Here is a 27,820-nt window from a genome sequence, read left to right on the forward strand (position 1 = left end):
GCTTTTGCCCACTGCTCCCTCTTTTGCTACGCTGTTGGCTCGGTCTCACCACTGCCTCTTCCTCCGAACTGTGAAAGTCAGTGGCACGACCTTCATTCCATGTGGGGTCTAGGACCTCATCGTCCCCTGCATCGTCTTCCACCCAGTCTTGATCCCTGACCTCCTGTTCAGTCTGCACACTGCAGAAAGACGCAGCAGTTGGCACCTGTGTTTCGTCATCATCAGAGACATGCTGAGGTGGTATTCCCATGTCCTCATCATCAGGAAAAATAAGTGGTTGTGCGACAGTGCATTCTACGTCTTTCACCGCTGGGGAAGGGCTAGGTGGATGCCCTTGGGAAACCCTGCCAGCGGAGTCTTCAAACAGCATAAGAGACTGCTGCATAACTTGAGGCTGAGACAGTTTCCCTGGTATGCATGGGGGTGATGTGACAGACTGATGGGGTTGGTTTTCAGGCGCCATCTGTGCGCTTTCTGCAGAAGACTGGGTGGGAGATAATGTGAACGTGCTGGATCCACTGTCGGCCACCCAATTGACTAATGCCTGTACCTGCTCAGGCCTTACCATCCTTAGAACGGCATTGGGCCCCACCATATATTGCTGTAAATTCTGGCGGCTACTGGGACCTGAGGTAGTTGGTACACTAGGACGTGTGGCTGTGGCAGAACGGCCACGTCCTCTCCCAGCACCAGAGGGTCCACTAACACCACCACGACCATGTCCACGTCCGCGTCCCTTACTAGATGTTTTCCTCATTGTTATCGTTCACCACAACAACAAAAATATTATTTGGCCCAATGTATTGTATTCAAATTCAGCTGAATATAAATTTGAGGCCTAGTATTTAGGCGCTGGGTGACAGGTATAGATTTACTGACAGAATTAGACTTGGAAATGCACAGTAGCATGTGTGTGAAGTTATTCTGAATGACCCTATGTGCACCTTGAATATTATATACCCTTTTAGGGATAGATTTCTAATAGCTCTGATACAGCAGAAACCACTAAATTATGAAATTGCTAAATTGGGAATTGTATTTCAACCCAGAACAAAAAATGTGCTTTGACGGACACTAAATAACTTGCCCAGCCAGAACAGTACAGCGGTAAAGACAGATTTAGCGGGATATAAATTTGAGGCCTAGTATTTAGGCGCTGGGTGACCGGTATGGATTTACTGACAGAATTAGACTGGGATATGGCCAAAAAATAACCACACTATTACTGGTTAAATGCACTTGGTGTGACAGCTTGACCAACCACACTACTGAGGGTTAAATGCACTTGGTGACGGGCGCAGCTTGCCCCTGATGTAGTATATGGCCAAAAAATGAACAGACTATTGCTGGTTAAATGCACTTGGTGTGACAGCTTGACCAACCACACTACTGAGGGTTAAATGCACTTGGTGACGGGCGCAGCTTGCTCCTGATGTAGTATATGGCCAAAAAATGAACAGACTATTGCTAGTTAAATGCACTTGGTGTGACAGCTTGACCAACCACACTACTGAGGGTTAAATGCACTTGGTGACGGGCGCAGCTTGCCCCTGATGTAGTATATGGCCAAAAAATAAACAGACTATTGCTGGTTAAATGCACTTGGTGTGACAGCTTCACCCTGATGTAGGCTTTAGCCAAAAAACAACCACACCATTCAGTGGCGTAGGGATCGCCATAGCAACCATAGCAGTGGCTATGGGGCCCTACGCCACTGGGGTCCGTTCGGACCGCATCATTATTATTATTTTTTTTTTTTATTAATACACTACACACAGGCAGGCAGCCAGCCAGGCCCGACCTACACAGGGCGTGGATCGGGCGGTCCGCGGCTGGGGCCTGGCTGGGGGGAAGGAAGGAAGCCAACAGGAACAGGAAGGAGGAGCTGTAGTAGGAGCAGGCGGGTCCGGGCTGGGCGCACTACCGCACGCACAAGGAAGGAGATTCGGAGAACATGAGGTAGGCGGTGGAGGGGGCCGGAACGGGGGCGTAGCGGAGGCGGAGCCAGGCTGGCACCAGTGCCGCAGTGCGTGCAGGAAAGATTTCCTCCGTCTCCGCCTCCTAGAGTCCTAGTAACTAGAGGGAGTACTCAGGAGGCGGACTCAGGCGGTGGAGGGGGCGGGGCCGGGCCGGGCCGATGGAGTGACCTAACTTCAATTCAATTCTCATTAAATTGCCCTAGATAGCTAGTGCTCTGAATCATTCACTGATCTCAGGGGCGTCTTTAGGTCAAAACATTCGGGGCTTCAGCCCCGGATGTTTTGACCAATGCCCCGAATGTTATGCTGGCAGTCATTTCCACACAATCTCCTGCACAGCCCGGAGCCTGACTCCGCCCACTCATGTGACTGATCATGTGCTCCTGACATTATGCAAAGTCCTTTAGCCGACTAGGAACTATCATCTCCTGAGGTAGGACATGTGAATGGAGCATTTCTAGGTGCATGTTTTGGCTACACTCTGCCCCCTGCCCTGTACTGTACCCCTCTGCTGCACTGTGTATACCCCCTATGCTGTATTTTGCCCCCTTCCCTGTACTGTGTACCCCATGCTGTATTCTGCCCCCTACCCTATGCTGCACTGTGTGTGCCTCCTGCCCTGTACTGCACCACCTATAATGCACTGTGCCCCCTATGCTGCACTTTGTGTGCCCCCTGCCTTATACTGTACCCCCTATAATGCACTGTGCCTCCTATTCCTCACTGTGTGTGCCCCCTGCCCAGTATTGTGCCCGCTATGCTGTACTGTCCCCCTTGCCCTTTAGTGTGCCCCCTATGCTGCATTGTACCCCTATGCTGCACAGTGTGCGTCCCCCCTCTTGCCTTGTACTGTACCCCCTATACTATACTGTGCCCTGTACATTGCAGCCTCCCTTCTCTGTCTCTAGTGCTTGCCACTTGGCACTATCATGGCACACTAAGGCCGGTTTCACATCATGTTTTGCCATTCGTCTAATGCAGGGGTAGGCACTCCAGCTGTTGTGAAACTACAACTCCCAGCATGCATTATTGCTCTTCTCATAACTCCCATAGAAATTAATGGAACATGCTGGGAATTGTGTTTCACAACAGCTGGAGTGCCGAAGGTTGCTGACCCCTGGTAATGTATACATAAAATGTATATGTTAACAGGTGACTCAGACTGACACCATAAAAAAAAAAAAAAGATATGTTAATGTATACGTTTTTTTTTTTTTTAACAGACTTTGCAGGATACAAAAGCGTAGTATGCTGCGCTTTTGTATCCCATTTTCCAATGTAAACATCAAACGGATGGCAAAAATGTGATGTGAACTCTCCCATACATATGCACATATAGGATACCAGGATAGTCATGGAGGGGGGGGCCCATACAAAAATTTGCTGTGGGGCCCAGTCAGTTCTAGCTACGCCCCTGACACCATTGAGGGTTAAATGCACTTGGTGACAGGCGCAGCTTGCCCCTGATGTAGTATATGGCCAAAAAATGAACAGACTATTGCTGGTTAAATGCACTTGGTGTGACAGCTTGACCAACCACACTACTGAGGGTTAAATGCACTTGGTGGCGGGCGCAGCTTGCCCCTGATGTAGTATATGGCCAAAAAATAAACAGACTATTGCTGGTTAAATGCACTTGGTGTGACAGCTTCACCCTGATATAGGCTTTAGCCAAAAAACAACCACACCATTGAGGGTTAAATGCACTTGGTGACAGGCGCAGCTTGCCCCTGATGTAGTATATGGCCAAAAAATAAACAGACTATTGCTGGTTAAATGCACTTGGTGTGACAGCTTCACCCTGATGTAGGCTTTGGCCAAAAAACAACCACACCATTGGGGGTTAAATGCACTTGGTCGCAGCTTGTGCTGGCGCACCACAAGACACAAAATGGCCACCGATCACCCCAGAAAAAAGTGACTGACAAACGGTCTGGGCAGCCTAAAAACAGTGAGCAATTGAGTATCAGCAGCTCAATGATGCACAGCTGCAGATCGATCAATTAATCAAGTCCTTTGGAGGAGTTAATCTGCCTAATCTCGCCCTACTGTCGCAGCCGCAACCTCTCCCTATGCTGATCAGAGCAGAGTGACGGGCGGCGCTATGTGACTCCAGCTTAAATAGAGGCTGGGTCACATGGTGCTCTGGCCAATCATGGCTGTGACGGCCTCTTGGGGCAAGTAGTATGACGCTTGTTGATTGGCTGCTTTGCAGCCTTTCAAAAAGCGCCAAGAAAGCGTCACAAAAGCTCCAAGAAAGCGACGAACACCGAACCCGGACTTTTACGAAAATGTCCGGGTTCGGGTCCGTGTCACGGACACCCCAAAATTCGGTACGAACCCGAACTATACAGTTCGAGTTCGCTCATCCCTATTCGTGATCAACACTACTGACAGTAAGGCCTCATGCACACGACAGTTGTTTGTCTCCGCGTCCCTTCCGCCTATTTTAGTGGTTCAGATGCAGACCCATTCATTTAATGAAGCCGTTCAAAATGCGGATAGTGCACCATTTGCCATCCGCGTCCGTGATCCTTGTTTCCAGTCCGTCAAAAAAAATATAACCTTTTTCTATTCTTGTCCGTGGAAAACGGTACACAGACCCATTCAAGTCAACGGGACTGCTAAAAAATGCTGAGGCACACAAGATTGTCATCCTCACTTGGAGTATTGTGCGCAGTACTGGAGGCCATATCTCCAGAAGGATATAGATACTCTAGAGAGAGTTCAGAGAAGAGCTACTAAACTGGTCCATGGATTGCAGGATAAAACTTACCAGGAAAGGTTAAAAGACCTTAATATGTATAGCTTGGAAGAAAGAAGAGACCGAGGGGATATGATAGAAACTTTTAAATACATAAAGGGAATCAACTCGGTAAAGGAGGAGAGCATATTTAAAAGAAGAAAAACTACCACAAGAGGACACAGTTTTAAATTAGAGGGGCAAAGGTTTAAAAGTAATATAAGGAAGTATTACTTTACTGAGAGAGTAGTGGATGCATGGAATAGCCTTCCTGCAGAAGTGGTAGCGGCAAATACAGTGAAGGAGTTTAAGCATGCATGGGATAGGCATAAGGCTATCCTTCATATAAGATAGGGCCAGGGACTATTCATAGGATTCAGATATATTGGGCAGACTAGATGGGCCAAATGGTTCTTATCTGCCGACACATTCTATGTTTCTATGTTTCTATGTTTCTATCCGCGTCTGCGAGTCCACGTCCGTTTTATTCCTATCATTTGCAATACAAACCTGTCTTAGACTTTTTTTTTTGCATTCCTTTATTGTCTGGTGGTCCTCCAACAATATAGGAAGACAGACGGAAACAAAAACGGAAACGGATCACGGAACAACAGAACCCCATTTTGCAGAACGGAACACAATGGTCGTGTGCATGAGGCCTAAGGCTGTGCCGGTGTCATAAAGAGAAAAAATTTCTTGGGGTCACACAATAGTGTGACAGGCAAATTTTATACAATTACTTCACGGTCGCAAAAAAAATAGAATTTGTCAACCAACAATGTAACAGCAGTATTTAACGGCTGTATTGGACTGTCAGAAATGCAGCAAAGGCCGCAAATGTAGTATCTTGCACAAAATGGGTGTTTTTTTTAACCACAATATAACAGCAGTATTTAATGCTTGTATTGGACTGTCAGAAATGCAGCAAAGGCCGCAAATGTACTATCTAGCACAAAATGGGTGTATTTTATTAAACCACAATATAAAACCAGCATTTATCGGCTGTATTGGACTGTCAGAAATGCAGCAAAGGCCGCAAATGTAGTATCTAGCACAAAATGGGTGTTTTTTAAAAACCACAATATAACAGCAGTATTTAACGCTTGTATTAGACTGTCAGAAATACATCAAAGGCTGTAAATGTAGTATCTAGCACAAAATGGGTGTTTTTTTTTTAAAAGCACAATATAACAGCAGTATTTAACGCTTGTATTGGACTGTCAGAAATGCAGCAAAGGCCGCAAAGGTACTTTATGGGAAAAAAATATATGATTTTTTCACCCACAAATAAACAGATGGATTTAACTGATTTTCTTTCACAGGTTTGGATTGGAGGCTTGGGCAGATAAGTGGCAGATGAGGTTTAACACTGACAAATGTAAAGTTATGCACATGGGAAGGAATAATGCAAGTCACCCGTACTTATTAAATGGTAAAACACTCGGTAACACTGACATGGAAAAAGATCTAGGAATTTTAATAAACAGCAAACTAAGCTGCGAAAAACAGTGTCAGGCAGCTGCTGCCAAGGCCAATAAGATAATGGGTTGCATCAAAAGGGGCATAGATGCCCGTGATGAGAACATAGTCCTACCACTTTACAAATCATTAGTCAGACCACACATGGAGTACAATAAAGGAATTTCTGGAGCGTAATAATATTACAGGCTATAGCTACTAGAGAGGGGTCGTTGATCCAGGGATTTATTCTGATTGCCTGATTGGAGTCGGGAAGGAATTTTTATTCCCCTAAAGTGAGGAAAATTGGCTTCTACCTCACAGGTTTTTTTTGCCTTCCTCTGGATCAACTTGCAGGATGACAGGCCGAACTGGATGGACAAATGTCTTTTTTCGGCCTTATGTACTTGTCACGGCTGAAGGTGGGGGAAACCCTCAGCCATGCGATGCCAGATGATGTTAGACTGCTCGGCCAGGAAAACAGGATTAGGGAGCAGGTCACCTCCTGTTGCGTCCCTAATGCTGACCCTGTCTCCTACCTGCATGGGCCGACCTTGATGGTAGGAGGACCCATGCACAGGAACCTCGGAGCCCTGACTTACCCTCCGTCCGTTCCCTGGGCTAAGGAGCAGGGTAAGACAACCCACTCCTCCTAGGAACGGAGGAGCAGGAGTCTCAATGGCCAAGCTGCTGGGAAAAGGGGAACACATACAGCCTTACGGGTATGGCAGGCGAACTAGTAGTTCCACCAACCTGCCACAGCCTTGCTGACTGGATCCCTGTGCAAACAGGAATCCAGAACCGTAAGCTGCACTAAAACACAAAGGTAAGTCCCAACAGAACATCACATACAACATCACACACAAGAAGACATAAACATAATGACAATATCCTTATGACCACAGGGGTGGCTCTCACTGGCCGATGGAAAACACAGGAGGCTGCTCCAGCAAAGCATGACTGAAGCAACCTCCTGAGCCATGCCAAACACTGAGGCTTTATAGGCCAAGAAGCCACACCCCAGAGTCAGACACACCCAGTGACACACACACACACTGGGAAGGGAGTTAACCCTTCCAACACCACAGAAGGGAAAACACCAACTTAAAGGGAAAGTGTCCAACTAAGCAAACACACTGTGGCTGTTGCCGCAGGCAATGACATGGGTGGCAACCGTGTCCTGGGAGTCAGCCCAAAGGCCGGGACACTGCCACCACATGTACACAATCAACCAAACATTGCCACGGACAGCCACAGTGAAGGAACGGATGTCAGTGCACACCACACACAACACAGAGTGCACAGACAAACTACAAGTGCTTACAAAGACGCACACAACTCCAAGGGAACCGCACACATAGCTGTTGTCCGCGGCAACCGCACTTGAGGCTAGCAACAACATGACGCCTCAAGCTGCGGCTGAAACAACAACCCAAAAACCGCAGGCAACAGTATGCGGCTCCCAAGGAGTCACGGCCATAACCGTGGCCGTGACAGTACTATGTTACTATGTATCACAAATGCAGTGCAGGGCACAAATGTCCCCCAAAAAACTACATATTCTTCAGATGTCTTTATATAATATACTTTTTAGATGTCTCTATATAATTTATTTTATAATACGGTATTTTAATTATTTATATATACCTCTCTAAATTTTACGTATTTTTATATATATACATTTCGTTGAACTATTTATTAAAAATGCTTTTGAAAGAATATTCAAAATATTCACAAGCAGCGGTGCTTAAAAATATTTATAAGCAGCGGTGTTTAATAAGACATGATTCAAATATCTCTATAATAGAGAAATGGAAGGTATATAATGGAATATACAAAGAGAGAATTCCGGATCAGATTCCTGCTTTTCTGATAGACCGGCACAGAATAAAAGGAAGACAGGATGTGAAGTGTGTTTGATCACTGAGGAAGGAGGAAGTTGAGCTCCGAAACATGTTTGACTGAAAAAGCATACTTTGAATGAATTCACATTGCTGGAGGGCTCTAATAGGATTTGAACTTAAAGCACTCACGGATAACTGACCTGTTACCTGTAAAAGCGGAACACTAGCAGCTGAAACCAAGAAGTCAAGAGGCGACCTGAATACTAAAGGGGCGGAATCAGTGACTAAGAGAGACGCCGCCATAGCATGTGGCACGCCGACTTCTGAACAAGCTGCGATTTGAAAGATCCAAGCTGCAAAGGTCAGTCTGTTTGTTAAAACAGCCTAACCGTGAGTAAAAGAAATATTTAAAGTATTGAATGCATTCAATAAGAGACTTCCTAGATAAAAAGGAAACCTACTGATTATCTATAGGATATACGAAAGGAGCACAAGAAGATATATAATGATCGAATGCTGTCAATTTTGCAGCTGTTAACAACATTGTTGCAACCTTGTGACCAAATCAAGTGTAAAGACTTCCTGCTCTAATATATTTTTTTTCATAATTATTGCGAATATTGCTGCCATTCACTAACTGCTATTTTTCAAGTGATATATGAAGACATATAAAAGGAGGATAAGAAGCTATTTAATGAATATGGTGTAATGTAACTACTAAGAACATTGTTGCAAACACTGTTATACACCTGATCTCCACTAAATAGTTGTTTATACAGGGTGATTGATATATGGACTTGTCATCAAACTAACCATAGAGACCTTCTGCCATCCTTCATAATTGTTGCAAACCTTGCTGCTATCCATTAATTGCCATTTTTTAACTATCTGCTGCTATATTGAGATTGTTATTAATTCTTATATATTTTATTGTTATTTTATTGCTATTATATTGGTATTTTAAATAATAAAAACTGCCTTTTCATGAACCCATAAATAGAGTGCCTGCCCGCTACTATTTTACATTTTGGATCCATTTATTGACGAGGGTGAGTCAAATTGGGCAAGAGCACCTGCTGCCAGAAAACCAGTGGAGAGCCGCCTTATCTGTTGTATACATTTTTAACTACCTTTTCACCCTTAAGGCAGAGCTCCCACAGGGAATATGGATATATGGGATCATGTAGAGACAAAAAGACAAAAAATAGAGGAATTTACATTCAACCAATCTGTTGATTTAAATCCTGAATCACCCATTGAGAAGAATATGTCAGAGACATTTAAGGAAGTAGAGTACATTCTACATAAACAACTACGTCAAAGGTGGGAGATAAAAACCTTGAATCAATATATACATATAGGTAAAGTCCCTAAAGGTTTATTATTAACAAAAACTCCAGCCCAAGATCTTTGTAGTACAGAATTTAATGAAGAATGGGACACCCTGCTACTGACACAATCAATATCCTTAATAAAATTAATAGTAAAAAGAAGAGGACAAATATTGGAGTATATAAATGAAAAAATAAATCAAATAAAAATAAAAATAAATAAATTCCCTAAAAATGAAGAATACAATAGATGGCAAGAAAGGCTCTGTAGAAGCCTTGATAAAATAGAACAAGAAATTCTGCATAAAAAAACTAAAGAAATATAATTATAACACTAGGATAGAACCTGTCAGAGAAGAACAAGGAAATTTGGAACATAGGGGTAATAAGAAAATGAAAGATCCCAAGAAAATCCCCCAAAAATACAACAGACTAGGTATACTATACCAGTCACAAACAAATATGAAACCCTCTCTAATGAACAACATTTTTTAGATGGGACCCCCCTCACCACAGAATAAGAACACGGCACAGATCACAAGAGTCACAAGGACGTCAACATTCACCGCCAATGAGGAGACACCACTCACCCCCACCGTTGAGACACCAATACAATTTACGTCACAGATATCAGAACTACAAAAACTATCAACCGAACAGAGCACAATATTCACAGGACACACAATGGCTGACACCAACACGGGACAATGGGGAAACACATTATCACAAAGAAAAGACACAAAACAAAAACAGAAGAAAACACAGAGAGGACGAAAGAAAACACCATCACAGGACATAAAAGAAATGGATGCTATTGTAAATTTGAGTGACACAAAATTGTCTGATGCACAAATTAGGGTGTTAAATAAAGGGTTGAAATTTGCACCGACACCAAGGGTTAGTAAATTTGAGGCTTATATTGGGGTAGAAAAATTTATAAGGAAAATTTGTTTGAAAAAATATAAAAAAAAAAAACTGATTTCAGCACAGGTGGAGAGATTTCAGCACAGGTGGAGAAAAATTATAAATATACACATACAGAATTAAAAGAAACCTCCAAAAAATTTCCTAGACAAGAAATAGGTCAGGAAATTGCAGCTTTTAGACAGTGTTAGTTCTGATATAAGGAAATTAAAAAATGGACGAAACACTAAAAATAATATAACAAACCAAGAAAGACAGGCAATCAAACAGCTCCAAAAACAAGAAAATTTGATAATACGACCAGCTGACAAAGGAGGAGCTATAGTAATAATGGATGCAGAAAAATACAACAATGAATGTCTAAGACAATTGACAGATCTGAACACTTATACGAAATTAAAAGGAGATCCGGGAGAGCAATTTTATCAGGAACTTCTGCAATACTGTAAAAAGGGACTGGAGAGCAATATTTTATTACAACAGGAACATGATTTTATTGTTAAGACACAACAAAGATTGCCAGTATTTTATTGTCTCCCCAAAATCCATAAAGATCCAAAAAATCCCCCTGGTCGTCCTATAATTTCAGGGATCGGATCCTTGACCTCAAACTTATCACAATATATAGACAGAATGCTACAGCCATCAGTAAAAAAAGAGCGCCTCATATATAAAAGATACTACCCAGGTTATTGAAATCTTGGAAAAATTTGAATGTAATCCAGATTGGATTATGGGGACGCTAGATGTGAACTCCCTATATACAATTATAAGTCACAAACAGGGAGTCGCAGCAATGAGAAACCAATTAGAGAAAAACTGTTGATTTCATACTGAACAGATAAGCTTTCTGGAGGAGGGGGTAAATTTTATTCTGTCACATAATTATTTTTATTTTGGATCTGATTTTTATCTCCAAACAAGGGGGACTGCCATGGGCAGGTTTGCCCCCAGTTATGCAAATTTATTTATGACAAATTGGGAGGATAATTATATTGGTCCAAGACTGGGGACAGACCTGGTGCTCTGGCAACGTTTTATAGATGATGTTATTTTTATATGGAAAGGCGGGAGAGAGGAACTTTTAGTATTTTTAGAAGATATTAATGTAAATATGTTTAACCTAAAATTCACCAGCAATGTGAATAATATAGAGACTGAATTTCTGGACTTATTAATTAAGAATGAAGAGGGAAGATATATATGCAGTACTTTCCAGAAGCCAACATGGAGAAATAGCTATATTCTATTCAGCAGCTGCCATCTCCCTAGATGGCTGCTGAATATACCAACAGGACAATTTGGCAGATTGAAACGTAATTGTACAAAAGTGGAACAATTTGAGAAAGAAGCTGAGAATATGAAAATTTGTTTTTTGAACAAAGATTACCCAATAAATATAGTAGAGAAATCACTTTCCAAAATAAGAGAAAAAGATAGAAATACTTTTTTTGAACCCAAAAAGGGTAACATTGAAAATGAAAATAAAGTTAGGGATGAAAATGAGAAAGAAAATGGGAGTGGGAACCTGAAAGATGAAACGCCAAGAATTATCTTGCCCTTCAACCCTGAATATAAAAAAGTCGAACGAATTATTAGACCCTATTGGCATCACATTCTGGAAGACAAAATTATAGGTACACTAATATCAAAAAACCCACAATTTGTGTACACAAAAGCACAACATTTAGGATGCAAAATAGCGCCAACGACAAAACAAACCATAACAAAAAAGAAAGGAATATTACAACAGTGGAACCACTTAAAAGGGTTTTATAGGTGTGGGAGATGCTCAAATTGTAAACAAACCACTTTTTCAAGAAAAACACTAGAAGTACAATCTATACAAAATAATTTTAAAATTGAAATAAATGATCTCCTTACATGTAATTCTGATAATGTATTGTATTTGATCCAATGCCCTTGCGGGAAACAGTATATAGGTCGTACTAAAAGACTTCTGAAAACCAGGATAGCCGAACACATTGGAAATATAAAGAAAGGATATGAAAAACACGTCCTGTCGAGACATTTTAAACAATATCACAACCAGAACCCCTCAGGTCTAATGTTTATAGCATTTGAAAAAATAGATAGACACTGGAGGGGGGGGGGGGGGGGTGATCATATATCCAGGATGTCTCGACAGGAATCAAGAAGAATCTTTGAGTTCGACTCCATTCAACCGAATGGTTTGAATGCGGAACTCGAGATTTTTGGCTTTGGGTTCGCTCAACTCTATTGTAAGTCTGTAATAGTGGTGTACTACTTGGACAAGATAGTTCCCAGCAGCGACCTGGGAGTCCAAGATGCATCCAGACATCCTCCCCATGCCGTTACTGAATGATTTCAGTGGTGTTTACATAAATTTCTGACCTTTTCCTATGAACCAGGAACCTTCCGCACTTAAGAGCAGGGGGTGCCTCGTTTAATGCTCGGGTTCTCCCATTGACTTCCATTATACTCGGGTCCTCGTTAGAGCACCACCATGGTGCTCAATCAACACTAGTGGTATTCTAACATTTTTTGGGGGGGAGATTTGAGTGGGTTGTCCATTGAGGGGAGACGATTGGAGTAGGGCTCTTCTCCATTGCAAAAATATATTGGATTTTCATTAAATAGTGTTCATCCTAATGACTTAATGTGAAACTGATTCAATGTTATATTATTATTGAATGTTATTGGAGATCATTATATCTGGTTTCATATTTCACCTTATAATGTTTTTATATATTTTATAACTTATGCCACTGTGTGATTCTCTATATATCCATGAATGTTTTATTGATGCAAGGGGAGAGACTTTTCTAATTGAGAGCTAGATAACCCAATACTTTTACTAATGCTATCAGTTTATGAAAAAGGACTACATTTTGTCTGAAATATGTTAACCAGATAGCATTTTTCCATTTATATTTTTTCCGTGTGACTGATTTCTGTTTTTATTGGCTTATTAAATAAGATGGATTTTGAGCTGCATGGATTCGTTCTGATCTTAACTTAGATTACAATAAAAATTATATTTGCCACCCCTCATCCTCAAAGTAAAAGGTACATTTACAAGCTTTTTTTAAATATATATATATATATATATATATACACACACACACACACACACTTGTTCAACCAGAGTGACAGCTACACCAAACTAACAAATTATCACCCACAGAGAAGTGCTCATACTATAGCTCTAATTGCACAAAACTCTACCGTAGTTTTTCCTACTGATGTAGAGCCCATAAAATACTACTAAGCACTCTTTTCCACTGTGCAAATTGAGTGTGCCGACTGAAAAATCTGTATATCAGTTATTGAGCTGTGACTACACCAGTTATAGCCTGACATTCAAGAAAATCTCTGAGGCATTATAGTCGAGAGGGAGACCACAGCGGAGGAGTCAGAGATACATACTATGGAGCCTGTCATTCTGTGTCAGCAGGGGCACAGCGAATGGGGGCCTTCATGCTTCAGTGTTTAAAGAGTGACCCCCGTATAAAAAGCATAAAGGGCAAGGACCAGTACTGGGTGGCAACATACTTAGACCCCCGGTACAAACATAAAATGGTGGAAATGTTACCACCATCACAGAGGGCTGTCAGAATGCAGCACTTCCAGGCCTTGCTTCGAGAAATGCTGCATTCTGCTTTTGCGGGCGCTAGCAGAGGAATTTCCACTCACAGAGAAACAGTTGCATGTACCAATCCTTCCCCGCTGGCAAGAAGAGGGTGGTTTGAAGCTGTGTTGGTGACTTTGGATATGAGATCATTCTTGCAGCCAACCCATCGACAGCCGTCCTCCGGATCCAGCCTCAGGGAACGCCTAGACCGACAGGTGTCCGACTACATCGGGTTAACGGCTGATGTGGACGCTCTGAGAAGCTATGAACCCCTGGACTACTGGGTGTGCAGGCTTGACCTGTGGCCAGAGCTGGCACAATTTGCCATGGAACTGTTGGCTTGCCCCTCGTCCAGTGTCCTGTCCGAAAGGACGTTCAGCGCAGCAGTGGGGAATGTGACGATAAGCGCACTCGCCTAGCTCACGACAGAGTGACTACCTCACATTTCTAAAAATGAATGAGGCATGGATCTCGGAGGAATTCAACGCATGTGATGAGTCGACCACGTTTGATTGAATTTCCTCATGACAGCCCACAAATATCTGCCACCACCCAGAACAAATCATGGTCCCTGTCTTCGGTAAATACAGCGGCATAAAAGGCCTTTTATGTCCGTTGAATGCCTAATTTTTGGGGCCTGTACTGGCCGACAGTTATATATTTATCCTGTGAATGCCTAATGTACCTCCAGCCACGGAATCCAAAGTCTATTGCTGTCAGGTGAATGGAAATTGGCTAATTTTTGGGGCCTGTACTAGCCTACAGTTAAATATTTATCCTGTGAACGCCTAATGTACCTCCAGCCACAGAATCCAAAGTTCTTTGCTGTCAGGTGAATGCCTATTGGCTAATTTTTGGGACCTGAACTAGCCGACTGTTAAATTTTTTATCTCTAGCCACACCCTTGTCTCACTCCTCTGCCTCTCATTATGGTGGTGTATGAACCACATTCACCATAAGGACCTTCTAATGTCACAGGGTTATGTGACTGTGCCCCCCCACCCTGTACTGTGCCCCCTTATACCCTGCATTGTGCCCTCTAACCACACTCTGTGCAGTGCCCCTAGTCATTCCCTGTACTGTGCCCTCTTATACTCTTTTATCCGGTCACAGTATGGTGGTGTTTTCCGGTCACTATGCAGAGGTGTTATCCGGTAAATGTATGGCGGTGGTATCCAATATCTGGATGGCCATAACTGTATCCCTTTCCCTGCCCACGTCCTCCTTTTTTAGACCTGGCATAAGTGGGAAAAATATGCAGATTGCGGTGCTAAGGACCTTTGCGCCACAATCTGTGTCAGAAATACGCCTAACATAGATGTATTTCTATACAATAAATGATCACCTAATTGTATTATCATTCAGGGGTGCGGCTAATATCTTTATATTATATAGATTCTAGTGTATTATACTGTGCCTTGTATTTCCCAGTAGAAAATGATCCTTGGGAAACACAGTCCTCATCCCTGACCACCAGAACCAGTTAGCTCTCTGTCAGTACATGGTGTGTCCCCTGTCCACCACGCCTATCCGATGTGTACTGGTGCTTATTCTGACACTAGGGCTGGGTTCACATCCTATTTTTGCCATCCATTTAATGCATACCAAAAATGTATGTGTTAACAGATGCCTCAGACTGATGCTGTACAGTGGCATCCATAGAAAAAAAAAATTATGTTAACGTATGCATTTTTTAGATAGACTCTGCAGGATACAAAAGCGTGGAGTGCTGCACATTTGTATACATCAAACCGATAGGAAATAAAAAATTTCTAGGCTCCAGAGGGCACATTTTTGAGAGTTTCCCTTTAAGACGCATAAAAATGGCCAATGATTAAAATATATATTTTTTGTGGGAATTTTTGCCAATATCCCCCGTCTGGTATATCACTGTCAATGTTGTGGGACTATTTGTGTACTTCTAGTAAGTGTTTGCTGGCTGCAAATATGAGCTGAAGGTTTTTCAGGTTTGCCTGCCATTAAGGTGAATGGGGCCCGCCGTGAACTTGTGAATCACGAACATTTGATCACGTTTGCGCGATCACGAACCGTCCCGGTCGATGTTCGTCCATCACTAGTCAGAGGGACACTCTGTGGACTTCTCATGCTGCTACCACGCTCCCCACTCTATCACGGGGTCGCTATTGTACTTGATTGGCCTTCTTGAAATCACCATTTATTTGACCTTTCTTCTGATTGGTCAGAAGGAAGGAAAAATTAGACATTCAACAGATAATGTCTATGTAGCAGCTGTAAGGCCTGTATAGTCAAATCGGAATTGACTTATAATTTGGTAGCCAAAAGCAGGAGTGGGTACCAAACACAGAAGACATGCAAATATTACCTTCACGTGTCATCCCTGTTTTAGATCCACTCCTGTATTTTTTGGCATTACCAATACTGATGGATTATTGAGCAAATGCTGACAGAGTGAAGGAGAATGCTCCACAGACAGGATCCATTTTTTGTGGGTTATTGTTCTGACGGATCAGAGTAAGGGCAAATTAATCAGTGATGTCAACACAAACTTACTGCTGACACCCTCTCCACTCTGTCGAGGGGGCTCTACTTGTATAAGCGTTTAATAGAACAGGTTCTGTAGACATCTATGTGGAATTATACTTGAGTTATTTAATCAGTTTTGGTGAATTTAAGTTTACTTTCTGATAAATTTAATCAAGTTTTGGTTCAATTTAATATTAAATATTTAATGAATTTACTAATAAACATTACATGTTGCCTAAGAAAGGAGAGAATTGGCCAGTCTTCTGTTTATTCAATGACGTGGTGTTGCGATGGAGAAAGCATTCAAAGAGAACAAATTCCTCTCCACCTGGAGACGAATCCTGTTAAGATTGCTGCAAGTGCGGCATTGGCTGCATTGGCTGCTCATCGACCAAGATACTTCTGGGGGAAACCTGCCTGGCGTGAACAGGACTCCAGTAGCTACATACAATGAGAATACAAAGCTTCAAGATAGTTTGGAGCCCGGAAGAGTCGCAAAGTTAGTGAAGATTCAAACCACCAACTGGGCCCGGTCTCATTGTCCAGTGAAAACATGACAGGTTCCCAATCATCATGGAAATTAAAAGGAGAGCATATTATAATAACCAAATGCCATGCGTCTTATGGGGTGAATACTAATGAGCGCTTCCATTATGTAAGCGCTCATTAGTAAAGGACAAACAGGAAGCGGTGAAGACTCTGTACTCACCGCTTCCTGGTCCTTAGCTGTCGACTGTGAAGGCTGCGCACAGCGTGAGGGCGCTCTGTGACCTCATGCTGTGCGCGTCAGATCACAGCACACCCGACAGCAGGAGGAAGATGATCGCGATGTAGGTGTGGAGCGGCGGCGTCCAGGAGCAGGAGAGGTAAGTGTTTTTTTTTTTAATTTCATTTATGATATGAGGCATATGGGAGCTGATGAGAGGCATGGGGCTCTTATCTGAGGTCTGGTTGGGGTAATTCACATTGAGGTCTGAGCTGAGGTCTGATCTGAGGTATTTTTAACATTGGGGGTCTGATTGATTGTCTGACCAGAGCTTCAATGAAACAATTTTTTTTCTTCTTATTGTACTCCTTTAAAACCTAGGTGCATCTTATGGGCCGGTGCGTCTTATAAGGCAAAAACTACTTTAAAATGTATTTTAATAATAAAATATTTAATATAATAAATTCACAAATAAAATTAAAATTTTTCCAACTGCGGAAAAATGCCAAGAAAACAATTCTCCTCCACCTGGAGACGAATCCTGTCAAGATTCATGCAAGTGCGGTATGGGCTGCTCATCAACCAAGATACTTCTGGGGGAACCTGCCCAGCATGAACAGGCCTCCTGCAGCTACAGACAATGAGAAGACAAAGCTTCAAGATAGCTTGGAGCCTGGAAGAGTCCGGTGAAAACGTCACAGGTTCCTACATTTTTATTTTGTGCATTATCAATATTGATGGATTATTGAGCAAATGCTGACTGAGTGAAGGCGTATGCTCCCCAGATAGGATCAGTTTTTTGTGGGTTATTGTTCTGATGGATCAGAATAAGGGCAAATTAATCAGTGATGTCAACACAAAGTTACTGCTGACACCCTCTCCACTCTGTCGGGGGAGCTCTACTTGTATAAGCGTTTAATAGAACAGGCTCTGTAGACATCTATGTGGAATCAGCTGATGAGGGTGTAAAAGGAGTGCGCTTCTTCTTGACGTTAACATGGACCTGTAAGGCTGAGTTAATACTCTAGTTATTTGGTCAGTTTGGGCCCCTTGACTGCCCAAACAAGTGAAGTGTGCAGTGATTCTAATAGCGACGCCTGTCATCTGCATGTGATACTGACTGACAGTATTATTTAACTATCCCAGCACACTCCTTCTGCGTGTTACTGCAAGGCACCGTGTTCTACACCCATATAAAAGGCTCTATGCAGTCCAGAAAATGATGATTACACTTACCGGTAATTGGATTTTCCAGACCCCACGACAGCACCACAGAGAGAGGGATCCACCCCCAGGGACAGGAAACCTACAGAATAAAAAGGTGCAGCCTCTTTACCCCATCAGTGGATTTCAGAGCAAGAGAGGGACTCCTACTTATATTAAACAACGAATCAAGCAAAAACATCAATATAATCAAACAATACATATATATATTTTTTTTTTTTGTGCTCCCGAAGGAAAGAACCCAGAGTTCAAGACAGGTAGAGAATAAGGAAGGGTGCAGTCGTGGGGTCTGGAAAATGCGATTACAGGTAAGTGTAATCATCATTTTTCCCCTCCCCCATGACAACACAACAGAGAGAATTAAAGAGGATGCCCTTACTTAGGGAGGGACTACCGCTTGTAAAACCTTCCTACCAAAATAAAGATCAGAGGAAGAGTACAGATCCAAGCGATAGTGTCGGAAAAAAAGTACAGGGAGAAGACCAGATTGCTGCCCTGCAGATTTGTTCTATGGAAGCACCTGACCTTTCAGCCCAAGAAGTGGAAAAAGCATGAGTTGAGTGAGCCTTCACCAAGGTTGGAGGTGAAAGACCAGCCTCCAAGTAAGCTTGCAAAATACCCAGTCTAATCCATCTAGACAGGGTACTTTTGGTAGCCTTCTTACCCTTATTCGGACCAGAGAAAAGAACGAATAAGTCAGAAGACTTTCTCCATCCTTCAGAAATTTTGAGTTAGTGCAACAAGCATCTTCTAACATCAAGAGTATGAAACGCCTCTAGTTTTTAGTATGGTCACAAAAAGAAGGAAGAATGATCTACTGAGATCTATGAAATTTTGAGGAGACTTTAGGCAGGAAAGCCAGATCAGGATGAAAGATGACTCTATCTTCAAGAATTGTAGTAAAGGGAAGATTTATAGAAATAGCATGAAGCTCACTAATCCTCCTAGCTGTTGTGAGTGCTACCAGAACCATTTTATAGGTAAGATGTATAATCGTAGCCGACTCAATGGGTTTAAATGGAGGCTGAGTTTAGGAATTAAGGAAAAGGTTTAGATCCCATGGGAGGACTCTTGGAGATGAAAGTGGAGTTGTCCTATCCACTGTTTAAATAAAATCTAAGGATCCGCAGCAAAAAAAACTACAAATAGTACCGACAAAACTGAGACCTGCACCTTTAAAGTGCTCTTTGCCAGCCCCATGGTCAGACTCTTTTGCAGAAATTCTAGAACATAAGAAATAGGGACTGAAAGAGGTAATTTTTCATTACATTACATTTACAAAAATCTATACATTTTTTCCATGTTCTAGTATAAATAGAGACTGTTACTGGCTTTCTACTTTTAAGCAGTGTGGAGATAAGCTCCTGAGAAAAACCTTTCCTGTCTAATAGGTTTGTTTCAAATTCTAAGCAGTTAAGTGTACACCACCTACTGCTGGATGGAAGATTGGACCCTGGGACAGTAGACCATGAATCTCCGGTAGAATCCACGGTTCTGAGACAGACATTGTCCTGAGAAGAGTAAACCAGACCCTTCTCGGCCAAAAGTGAGCTATGAAGATTACTCTCGCTCTGTCGTTTCTGATCTTCTTCAGAACTACTGGCAGTAATTGGAAGGGAGTAAAGGCATAAGCTAAAGAAAAGTCCCATTTCAGTAGGAGGGCGTCTACCCCATAAGGAGACTCCCTTGGATTCAGTGAACAAAACAGATCTACCTTCTTGTTTTTGCTCGAGGCGAACAGGTCTATTACTGGCATGCCCCATAACCTTGTGATCTTGGAAAATATTAAATTGTTCAAGGACCATTCTCCCTGTCTTAGGGGACATCTGCTTAGGTAGTCTGCCTGGACATTTTCTTTTCCCTTTATATGGAGAGCTGACACATGACCGACCTGCTTTTCCAACCTCATCAATAACTGGTTTGCTTCCCAACCCAGAGCTACCGACTTTCCCCTTGGTGGCTACCGTCACCTGATTGTCTGATAATATTCTTACATGACCTGAGCCTAGAAAGGGAATGGGAAGCCTCCAGTGCCAATTTTACTGCCACTAACTCCTTCCGGTTGGAGGAAAAGAGTCTTTGACTCGGGGACCATAGACCGTGAAATCTGTGCCCCTGAACATGAGCTCCCCACCCCCAGGGGCTTGCATCCCTAGTTAGGACAATTGGATCTGGATATGCCCACGGAATACCCTGAATCAAATTTTCTCTGTCCAAACACCAAGAGAGACCCCTTAAGGTCATCTTCGATATTTTTATCCTGACATCTAGGGCCCATTTGTGCTTCTTGAATGCCATCAAAATTTCCGACTGCAACTGACGAGAATGCAGCTGTGCCCACTCTACCGCTGGGATACAAGATACCAGGGACCCCAGGACTGACATAGCCTTCCAAATCGTCAGAGATGTAGAATAAAGGGATTTGATTTCTTCTGGGAGATATACTATCTGTGTCACTGAGTCCAAGATTAGACCAAGAAACCTCTGCCACCTTACTGGTTTTAGCCTGGATTTTTTGTTGTTCACCATCCAGCCCAACTCCTGAAAAGTTTTCATTAATAATTGAACGGCCTCCCTGCAACTGTTGCAGGATTTTGCAATGATTAAAAAGTTGTCTAGGTATGGTATTATCAACACATCTTTTAGTCTTATAACAATATAATTTCTGCCACCACCTTGGTAAAGATCCTCGGGGCCTTAGACAGACCAAAGGGTAACACCTGAAATTGATACTGCTGCAGATGAATGTTCATAGAGATTGCAACCCTGAGATACTTCTGGAATTCCTGGTGCATGGATATGTGAAAATAGGCATCTTTTAGATCTATTACCACCATGAAACACTGATGAAACAGAAGCTGTATTATGTTCCTCATTGTTTCCATTTTACAATTTTTTGAACACCAGGAATTTGTTCAAATCCTTCAGATTGGTAACAGTTATGTAGGAACCATCTGGCTTGGATACCAGAAACAGTGGGGAAAAATAACCCTTGTACAGCTCTTTGTGCGGAACAGGAACAAGAACATATTTTTCTATCCGATCTTGCACTTTTTTATTATTCGAAAATAATCTTTTACAGAACAATTTTTTGTAATGACAAACCTTTGATGCAGCAAGGAGTGACACTCTGGTTTTAGCCCTGTTTGAAAAATGTCTAAAACCCTGCAATTTTTTTCCCAGGCGGGAAGGAAGAATTTTAATCTTTCTCCCACTTTAAGGGCTCTTTCACATCTGCGTTCTTGTCTTCCGGCATAGAGTTCCCTCGTCGGGGCTCTATGCCGGAAGAATCCTGATCAGCATTATTCCCATGCATTCTGAATGGAGTGAAATTCGTTCAGGATGCATCAGGATGTCTTCAGTTCCGGAACGGAACGTTTTTTGGCCGGAGAAAATACCGCAGCATGCTGCGCTTTTTGCTCCGGACAAAAATCCTGAAGACTTGCCGCAAGGCCGGATCCGGAATGAATGCTCATTGAAAGGCATTGATCCGGATCCGGCCTTAAGCTAAACTCGTTTCGGCGCATTGCTGGATCCGACGTTTAGCTTTTTTAGAGTGGTTACCATGGCTGCCGGGACGCTAAAGTCCTGGCAGCCATGGTAAAGTGTAGCAGGGAGCAGCATACTTACCGTCCATGCGGCTCCCGGGGGCGCTCCAGAATGACGTCAGGGCGCCCCAAGCGCATGGATCACGTGATCGCATGGCACGTCATCCATGCGCATGGGGCGCTCTGACGTCACTATGGAGCGCCCCGGGAGCCCCGCGGACTGTAAGTATACCGCTCCCCGCTCCTACTATGGCAACCAGGACTTTAATAGCGTCCTGGGTGCCATAGTAACACTGAAAGCATTTTGAAGACGGATCCGTCTTCAAATGCTTTCAGTACACTTGCGTTTTTCCGGATCCGGCGTGTAATTCCAGCAAGTGGAGTACACGCCGGATCCGGACAACGCAAGTGTGAAAGAGGCCTTAGCCTGGCATCATTGCTGCGACTGTTTCCTATTTGACGAGGAAGAGTTTCCGAACAAGAACCCCTTCCCTGCCAAATTTCTTGTCTTTTGTCTTTGATCTTTGTCCCTAAACAATATCCTATTTGAATTACCCCTAAAGGAATGAAAGGACTGCCTGTACTCAGAAGAAAAAATTCCAGAAGGGTTAGGAGTTGGAAACCTTTTCTTTTTATCAGCAACAAATAGAAATTCTCCCTGGCAAGGAATACCACATAATATTGTTTTGAAGCTATATCCCCTCCACTCCAACTCTTAAGCCAAAGTGACCTACTGTACGAGCGGAGTTTGTAAGGGATGCAGACTGAGCACTAAGTTTAACTGCATCAACCAAAGCGCCTGTCAAAAAGCCAGCCGCTTTCTGCAAGGTGGGCAGAGAGGATAAAATTTGATCTCTAGGACACCTATCTTTTAACTGGACTTCTAGCTTTTGTAACCAAAGAGCTAAAGTTCTGGCAGTCACCGTAGCAGCTATGTTAGGATGGAATGAGGAAGTGGACGCTTCTCATGCCCCTCAGCTTTTTTATCCAGGTTGTCCCTAAGAACACCAGTATCTTCAAAAGGCAGAGAGAATTTTTTTGAAACCTTTGAAATTGCGAAATCTAACTTAGGGGCTTTTCCCCACACAGATGAAGTCTCCTCTTCAAAGGGGTATTTGCGTTTAACTACTTTAACCCCGCTAGCTGAAACCACCTTAATGACCAGGCCACTTTTTACACTTTTTACACTTCTGCACTACACTACTTTCACCGTTTATTGCTCGGTCATGCAACTTACCACCCAAACGAATTTTACCTCCTTTTCTTCTCACTAATAGAGCTTTCATTTGGTGGTATTTCATTGCTGCTGACATTTTAACTTTTTTTTATTAATCGAAATGTAACGACATTTTTCGCTTTCAGCTGTAAAATTTTGCAAAAAAAACGACATCCATATATAAATTTTTCGCTAAATTTATTGTTCTACATGTCTTTGATAAAAAAAAAAAATGTTTGGGCAAAAAAAAATGGTTTGGGTAAAAGTTATAGCGTTTACAAACTATGGTACAAAAATGAGAATTTCCGCTTTTTGAAGCAGCTCTGACTTTCTGAGCACCTGTCATGTTTCCTGAGGTTCTACAATGCCCAGACAGTAGAAAACCCCCACAAATGACCCCATTTCGGAAAGTAGACACCCCAAGGTATTCCGTGAGGGGCATGGCGAGTTCCTAGAATTTTTTATTTTTTGTCACAAGTTAGCGGAAAATTATTATTTTTTTTTTCCTTACACTAACTTGCGACAAAAAATAAAAAATTCTAGGAACTTGCCATGCCCCTCACGGAATACCTTGGGGTGTCTTCTTTCCAAAATGGGGTCACTTGTGGCGTAGTTATACTTCCCTGGCAATTTAGGGGCCCAAATGTGTGAGAAGTAGTTTGCAATCAAAATGTGTAAAAAATGGCCTGCGAAATCCGAAAGTTGCTCTTTGGAATGTGTGCCCCTTTGCCCACCTAGGCTGCAATAAAGTGTCACACATCTGGTATCGCCGTACTCAGGAGAAGTTGGGGAATGTGTTTTGGGGTGTCATTTTACATATACCCATGCTGGGTGAGATAAATATCTTGGTCAAATGCCAACTGTGTATAAAAAAATGGGAAAAGTTGTCTTTTGCCAAGATATTTCTCTCACCCAGCATGGGTATATGTAAAATGACACCCCAAAACACATTCCCCAACTTCTCCTGAGTATGGCGATACCACATTTGTGACACTTTTTTGCAGCCTAGATGCGCAAAGGGGCCCAAATTCCTTTTAAGAGGGCATTTTTAGACATTTGGATCCCAGACTTCTTCTCACGCTTTAGGGCCCCTAAAAAGCCAGGGCAGTATAAATACCCCACATGTGACCCAATTTTGGAAAGAAGACACCCAAAGTATTCAATGAGGGGCATGGCGAGTTCATAGACATTTTTTTTTTGGGCACAAGTTAGCGGAAATAGATTATTATTTTTTTTTTCACAAAGTCTCCCTTTCCGCTAACTTGGGACAAAAATTTAAATCTTTCATGGACTCAATATGCCCCTCACGCAATACCTTGGGGTGTCTTCTTTCCGAAATGGGGTCACATGTGGGGTATTTATACTGCCCTGGCATTTTACGGGCCCTAAAGAGTGAGAAGAAGTCTGGAATATAAATGTCTAAAAATTTTACGCATTTGGATTCCATGAGGGGTATGGTGAGTTCATGTGAGATTTTATTTTTTGACACAAGTTGAATGGAGCCTTACAGGGGGGGTGATCAATGACAGGGGGGTGATCACCTCATATACACTCCCTGATCACCCCCTGTCATTGATCACCCCCCTGTAAGGCTCCATTCAGACGTCCGTATGTGTGATGGACCCTGGCAGTACACTGTCAGCCCTCTAGGGCCTCCCTAGGAATACCAGACCGACGGTAAGAAACCTGCAAAAGAAACTAAGTCTCCCACTCCAGGAACAGGAAACCACTGATAGGGTAGAGAGGCTCCACCTTTTTATTCTGTAGGTTTCCTGTCCCTGGGGGTGGATCTCTCTTTCTGTGGTGCTGTCATGGGCGAGGGGAAAATAGCCGTTTTTTTATCACGGTTCGTCGGAAATATATTCTGATCAAACCAAATTTTTGGGGAAAATTCAGGCAAATTTTTGTAATGTATAGGGGCAGCAATACTGACCATTTTTGTAATATTCTTTAATTACAGAAATTGTAAATTTCTATTAGAAAAATTGCTCTAAAGTGGCCTTTTTTGAGCCTTAGCAATGCTCTTCTGTCTTCTGTTTACTTAACAATGGAGACTTGTTCAGCATTGACTGTGTTATGTAAACAGAAGACAGAGGAGTGTTGCTACGGCTCAAAATGGGCCACTTTAGAGCTATTTTTCTAATAGAAATGTAAGGTTTCAGTAATTAAAGTTTATTACTAAAATGGGCAATATCACTGCCCCTGCATATAAAAAAATAAAAATGAATGCCAGTTACACTTTAAGTGTTGCTGCAATAAACAGTTGCACTTCCATGGGTGATTACATTGCCAAAAGCGCGTTCACATAATCATACTCTTAGATGTAGGAATGCAATGCCTGCCGTATTGGAATGGTTATCACTCACAACTTATGTTTATTGTGTTTTAATGTTGGAACTAGTATTTAAGCACATTACGGAAAGGCAGAACTATAGTATCATATATATTGTATAGGTTCATTAACAATACATAGTTTACCACCAAAATTTCTGTTGTAGAGATCTTGCATGGTCACCTCCAGTAGAGAGGCCCATCATCAGCCAGCCAAACTTATGCCTCAAAACTTGTAGAGATTATTCCTTTTAGAGCTCAAGATAGTATTACAGTAATTATTTTGCATACATGCCAATTTACAGTTCATGTATTTAAAAAAAAGATTTGTTTTTGAGTAAACAGCAGGACTTAAAGCATTCCTAGGTCAGAGTAGTATAAGTCATTTAAGATACTGCTGCTGCTATTGTTCATCTTTGTACACAATCATTGCTCCTGGGCAGCAGAGTACTGTTTAGATGGCAAAATCTGCAGCCCAGGAATGACGATTGAGGTGTCCGCACCTCTGATCATTTCACTCAATAAACAAGCGTGTTTCTCATTCATCAGGTGATCTGCTGCACTTTTAGACGGGAGATTACCAAGCATTCTTAGGTAAGTTTGTTCCCGTTAATCGGACCACATTTTAGGCCATCTAAGTCCCAATTTACCTCTTCTTGATTATTCAAATCTTTATCCAGGGGGATACACAGCAGCTGGGATTCCGTTTGTCTACATTAGGGTTGTACTTAGCACAACCACAAAAGGTGAGAACCCAGAACCTGCATTTGCATCATCTCACATCCTATACACATGATACTACCCAAGGTGCACTGTGTTTAACCCCTTAAGGACCCATGATGTACATGTATGTCATTTCTTTCCAGGACTTAAAGACCCATGACGTACATGTACTTCATGGTGATCGGGCGGGTGCAGAAGCTGCGCCCGCCTGATCAGCGGCAGGGGTCCTGCAGTCACTGATAGCCGGACACCTGCTGCATGCGCCGACATTAGTGAAATCACAGATGTCTGCGCATTAACCCTTTATGTGGATTGGTGCTGCTGTGACGGGGACCTGATAGCATGGAAGGCAGCGCTAGAGCCCCCTGGATCTCACAGGCAGGAAGCTGTATGAGTAATACCCACTGTATTACACATACAGCCAATGCATTCCAATGCAGAAGTAAAGCGGATCAGACCCCCAAAAGTTGAATTCCCAAAGTGGGATAAAAAATAATGTGAAAAAAAAGGAAAAATAAAGTGAAAAAAACCCACGTAATTTTCCCCAATTAAAGTAAAAAAAATATATATTTTTTTAAAATAGGGAAAAAAGAAAAGTAGACATACAGTCATGTGAAAAAATTAGGACACCCTTTGAAAGCATGTGGTTTTTTGTAACATTTTTAATAAAAGGTTATTTCATCTCCGTTTCAACAATACAGAGAGATTAAAGTAATCCAACTAAACAAAGAAAACTGAAGAAAAGTCTTTTCAAGATCTTCTGTAAATGTCATTCTACAAAAATGCCTATTCTAACTGAGGAAAAAGATAGGACACCCTTGCCCCTAATAGCGAGTGTTACCTCCTTTGGCTGAAATAACTGCAGTGAGACGGTTCTTGTAGCCATCTACCAGTCTTCGACATCGGTCTGAGGAAATTTTACCCCACTCCTCAATGCAGAACTTTTTCAGCTGTGAGATGTTTGAGGGGTTTCTTGCACGTACAGCCCTTTTCAAGTCACCCCACAGCATCTCAATGGGATTCAAATCTGGACTTTGACTTGGCCATTCCAGGACTCTCCATTTCTTCTTTTTCAGCCAATCTTTGGTTGATTTACTAGTATGTTTTGGGTCATTGTCATGTTGCATGGTCCAGTTCCGCTTCAGCTTTAATTTTCTAACTGATGGTCTCACATGTTCTTCAAGCACCTTCTGATACACAGTAGAATTCATCGTGGATTTTATGATGGTGAGCTGACCAGGTCCTGCTGCAGCAAAGCAGCCCCAAACCATGACACTTCCACCTCCATGCTTCACAGTTGGTATGAGGTTCTTTTCTTGGAATGCTGTGTTTGGTTTACGCCAAACATGTCCTCTGCTGTTGTGTCCAAATAATTCAATTTTGGACTCATCTGTCCAAAGAACATTATTCCAGAAGTCCTGGTCTTTGTCAACTTTATCTCTGGCAAATGTCAGTCTGGCCTCGATGTTTCTCTTGGAAAGCAAAGGTTTCCTCCTTGCACACCTCCCATGCAAGTTAAACTTGTACAGTCTCTTTCTGATTGTAGAGGCATGTACTTCTACATCAACAGTAGCCAGAGCCTGCTGTAGTTCTCGAGATGACACTTTAGGGTTTTTGGAGACCTCTTTTAGCATCTTGCGGTCTGCTCTTGGGGTGAACTTGCTGGGGCGAC

This window comes from Bufo gargarizans, chromosome 8 (assembly GCF_014858855.1).
Source record: "Bufo gargarizans isolate SCDJY-AF-19 chromosome 8, ASM1485885v1, whole genome shotgun sequence".
Taxonomy (NCBI): Eukaryota; Metazoa; Chordata; class Amphibia; order Anura; family Bufonidae; genus Bufo; species Bufo gargarizans.